Source organism: Triturus cristatus, chromosome 3_1 (genome assembly GCF_964204655.1).
Source record: "Triturus cristatus chromosome 3_1, aTriCri1.1, whole genome shotgun sequence".
Lineage (NCBI taxonomy): Eukaryota > Metazoa > Chordata > Amphibia > Caudata > Salamandridae > Triturus > Triturus cristatus.
This window is the reverse complement of record NC_140583.1, coordinates 909130581-909135949: the sequence shown is the minus strand read 5'-3', so window position 1 is coordinate 909135949 and position 5369 is coordinate 909130581.

The following is a 5369-nucleotide window of genomic DNA, read 5'->3' as shown; positions in this document are numbered from 1 at the left end:
GTTTGCCAAAATTTCCCACTATCCCTCAAGACCTCCTGGGACAAAAGTTTGTCCCATGCCTCATCCTTGATCTGATTTTTCCTTATCCTGATGACCTGTTTATAAGACTTCCTTAACTCCCTAATTTGCTCCCTGTTTCTGGGGCAATGTTTTAATGCTTTAAGGAGTGCCGAATGTACCCTAGTACAGGCATTGTCAAACCATCTTTTTCCACTAATGGTGGTTGTGGAATGCATTTGCTTCGTCAACTTGCTACTAATATGTTTACAAACAATATCAAAAGCCTCTACAATTAGTGTATTTGGTGCAACAATATCCAAACATATACTGACTTCCTTCTCTGTATTAGACATAACCTCCCCCAAGAACATTTCAGGAATTACTTTCGTCCATTTTAGTCTCCTGCCTCGGTCCATTGGTATCACCTCTCGTCTGGTGCCCATATTCTCGTAAACTGTAAAACTTAATTGGGCCTCCTGGGCCATTTCTAAAATTACAGGGTTATGATCACTAAAAACAGAGGACCCCACCCTATATGAAACAACACTGCCTAGGACTGGCGCAGTCATAAAAATATAGTCTATGACTGTGCCTGTATCCGTGCCTTTATAGGTAGCTACCCTAGGACCTCCCACCGTACATCCCGATTCATAAAGGTTTGTGGTGGCCAAAAGTTTATCAAGGGCCTCCCCTTGCATAGTGTGTTCAAAGTGTACAAGAGCGGAATATGGGGGTCCATCTGAATTATCAAGAACACATTCTTGTCCACATGGGTGGATGTTAAAGTCACCCATAACAATAACCTCAGCCCACGGGTTTTTTACTTTATATGATATTAAAAAGTCCTCTAGACATATTAAAAATTGATTTAAACACTCACTATTGTGAGAATTATAAAAATTAACCAATAATAATTTCCCAAAATGTGGCCGAGATAGCTCCACTGCCAAACAATTGTGGCAGCTCGCATCAATCTGTTTTAATTAGCCATTCAAATTCAGGGAAAAAAACATTGCTAAACCTCCCTTTACTCTACCGTACTGGGCCTGTTTAGCAGAAATAGAAAAATGTGTATACCCATCTATATAGAAATTATGGTTTGTGTCCCATGTTTCCTGAAATGCCATTATGTCATAGGACTTTATCTCTCCCAACCAGGACCTATCCCTACGCTTACTTCTCAACCCGGCAATGTTCCAACTCAAGATTTTACAGGTTGATGATTGGGGATCGGTATTAACCACTGGGCTTTCTATAACAGTTACCCTTTGTACTTCGACTACCTCTGCCTCATTGGGGGCTGTATTGACCACCCACTGACCATAATTATCCCCTTGTAGTCAGTCACATTCTTCCAGGCCAGATAGCACGTCAAATCTGTTACACAACAATATATTCCCCCCAGTACTCCATTCCTTTTGCCCTCTAAAATGCTGTTTATCCCCCCTCCCTGGAATCGCTGCTGCATAAAAATAAGACAGGGGAAGAGGGTGAATAGATGATACCGGATCGTTTTGGCACCAATCACAAATGTAGTCCACCGCCCTCCAATCCCTGAAATTAACAACTATACAATCCCCCCCACTGACTTTGGTTTGTACCCCACCCAGCCCACTCTTCTGGCGTGGAGAATTTCAGCAGAGACATGTATTGGTAATGGGCGATTCTTATTGAGCCAATGGATACACTTGTTCTTTAACTCCTGATGTGATTCCCTCTTACCCTGACATAGTGAAGGAGCCCCCACCAGAACCACTACATAAGGTGAAGACTCTGGAGGAAGCTGGATGTTTGTAAAGGAGCTTCACTATAGGCCATTATGCTTTTATGCGTTGCTTCCTTTTGTGTTACAGGCTTACCAGACTCTCTTTGCAGCAGCATTCCCCTATCACCGGAATGCTCTACCCTTAATAGGTTATTTGAGACTGGTTCAGGGGGATTTCCCCGGGGTTCTAGCAAATTACCACTTACAGACATTTTACTGGGAGCTATAGGACCCTTGGGGACTGAGGGGGGTATCTCTGCTCTAAGGGTTGTATTTGACCCCTCTCCCCCTCCCCCTGCATAGTTGCTGACTGGCCCAGTGGCTTGCTTCCCTTCCCTACCCCGGGATGTGGCAAGCAATAGTTCAAGGCATACTAATCTAGAATCAATTGAGTCCAAACGTTCACTTAATGGGGCCCAAGACTTCTTAATCAAATGTTCCATTTTTGTCCAAAAGGATGGACCCAACTTGTTTGTACTATTCTGTTCATCACGAGGATGGTTATTTATATCTTCACTTGCAGGGCAAGTACTTCCAGGAATATGTAGAGCACCTTGGGTTACGGGCTTGTTGACAGTCTGAGCTTTGCTAGGTTTTCTCTTCTGCCCGGAGGTCTGTACTTTATTACCATTGCGGCTCTGTTTTGAAAAGAGACCCTGTTCACTATTGGACGGCCCCGCCTTGATACTAGTAGTTGACCGAGTTTTAATTTTGTCAAAGCATGTGCCTCTTGTCGCAGCAGTGGTAACTATATCTATACTCTTATCTAATATACTAGCGGAGCGGGGAGGCTCATTGGTCTGGGGTCTTGCTAATTCTGGTAGCCCCTGCTCCCCCTCCTCCTCTATGGCAGCCATTGAGGCCATCAAATCTTGGGTATTAGTCCAGAGTAAATCCGGAGAACGAGCTTCAGCTATCCTGCCCATAGAAGATCTTTTTTCAAAGGCGATGTCGAGGGATAGTCTTTTTTCTGTTAGCTCAATATCCTTAGCAAGGGCAGAGGACACTCTAATTAAAAAATTATCCAGAGTGCCCATTAACGCTCCTCCTGTTGGCCTTCTATTATCTTTGGCATTATCCCTACAGGTTGGTGGAGAAGCAGTCATGATGTGTGCATAAAGTACTCAACCTAGCGTCGGTAATATGAGCAGACAACAGTTTGATATGAAGTTTCCACACACTGACCTTAAATGTAGATTGCACATAGAAGAAACTAAGCCCGTCCCGGCCTTGTCCGGTCTAGAACGGGCTAAAATGGGCCCACCCTTGGCCCGGGCTTCGCCCGGCACGTCCCGCGAAGCGGGCCTCGGCGTTTGTTAAATGCACATTCTGGCGCTGGCGCGGCGTGGAGAGAATGCGCTGCCGCTAAGGCAGCTGGGAATTGACGTCCCGGAGCGGCAACGCTGCAAGCAGCACTCAATGACTCCTGGCGGTGGCGGCGTAGTCTCCGATATATTATGCTCGTCCCCCCAGCTCTGCCGGCCTCGGCGTTTGTTAAATGCACCTCCTGGCGCTGGCGCGGTGTGGAGAGAATGCGCCGCCGCTAAGGCAGCCAGGAATTGAAGTCCCGGAGCGGCAACGCTGCAAGCAGCACTCAATGACTCCTGGCGGTGGCGGCGTAGTCTCCGATATATTATGCTCGTCCCCCCATATATATTCATAGTGGCAGAGTATTATATGCTACTTATTACTGTTGTTGAGGGAGGAGAGGGGCATCAAGACCCACTCAAGGTTCACCTCTGGTGAGTTAGGGCTCCTCATCGCACTCAAAAAGTGCAATAAATGACATACTACACTCTGTGGCTCTGCGTATATGCATATATACCATATAATATCAAAATATATACAGAATAATGCACAAATTGCAATGCTATAAAACCCAAATTTCACAGGGACCTGTGAAATATAGAAAATATTTAATGGGCCCCTGTGAAATATTTGTTTTGTCATGTTAATGGCAGCCTCAAACCATTCAGCAGAGCTTTACCATTTTCAGGGCCATTAGGATAAGGAGGCAATTGAGGAACAAACTATGAGGCAGGGTTATATGTGACCACGAAAGTCAAAATATATGGCAGTATTATTTTGAAGTATTTGACATAGAAACAACATTTTTGTTGGCATTCACAAATTATGCTGGAAAATATGTGGCAAGTGCAGAAAATCGTTATTTATGCTGTACCAACTACAGCCACGGAATCACACAATTCCACTGCTCCTGAACATTGGCTTTTGTTATTTTACGTGTATTTGTATTGTGCACAACTCACCACAGAAGGTATCCTGGCACTACAGCAGGCTCTGTAAGAGCAGATGCAACACACAAACATAAACTCTCGGGTCTGAGCAACTTTAGAACTAGAGCATGAAAGGAGAGATACTATAGTCAAGCTGTGTCTAAAATGACAGTGAACAAATCAGAAAGGAAAGGAATCCCTTTAAGGATGAATGCCCTCACTCACCCGAAGGTGACATGCTTCATCATTTAGGCTTTCTCCTCTCAGTGGGAAAACCTAGTCCCACTGAGGGCTACAACCACCGCACTGAGAAGTGGGAGCTCAGGGATGTTTTTGTTTAAGATTTTAGGATACTCAGATCCCAAAGATGAGCACTAATGTGAGAAGAGGGCGCAGCGCAAAGAAATTCAAAAGTGTGTGAAGTGTGAGCTAAAACTGGCTAGCGCTATTGAAAAAATGATTTTTATGGACTCATTAGCCCTGCCAGAGATAAAAAACAGTGCAAAGCAGTTACTATTGAAAACTGCTAGATGACAAGGGTCAACATGTTTCAGCCAATGACCATCTCAAAAGTATGTGTGGCTTTCATCAGGACCAAAAAACAAAGCTGCTGCTAGAAAGTGTTACACACGTGCAAATAAAGTTTGAAAAAAAGACCAAACCAGTTAATGCTTTAGCGGATACAATCTCGCTGGAACTTGTCTGAAAATAAGAAGACACATATAGAAAAAGTAAATCTCCAAACCTCATTAGTTAACAGTCAAGTCTGAAACACTGGTATATGTGGCTCAAACATAGTACTTATGTCCAAACTGTTAGAAAGCTCTAGTAAAAAGACTCACCCAATCTGTGGGACAAGTGAGCCCACCTCAACCTGGTTACAACTCAGGGAAGGGAGCCCCGCTCTGTGAAAATAAGCAAGTATAACCTAATCAGTATAATTTACTTGCTCAATAGTGCCATAAAAAGTGAAGAATATCAGTAATGTCCAACAGACTAAAACGGACTCAAAACGACATAGAGTGTTATAACAATGTCACTCCCCTTATATCCTGGAAGTGTATGTACATAAACCACTTGTTAAGATTTTACAAAAGTGGTCAAGGACGAGGGAAGTCAAGTGTCTGAAAAGTACGAACTCATGTTCAAGCCAAGAGTCTATACACCGAAAGACTACACCATGACCAAACACAGCAACAATTATCAATAACTTAAACCAAATCATCAAGCAGAAACTCACTAAAATGCATATCAACACACTCACCTCTCCGTCGGTACTCCGTCGATGTACAGAGATTGCAACCGGAGGAACCAACGGGGTGGGAAAAGTGAGAATAAATACCCAAACACTGATGGCTCCGAATGGA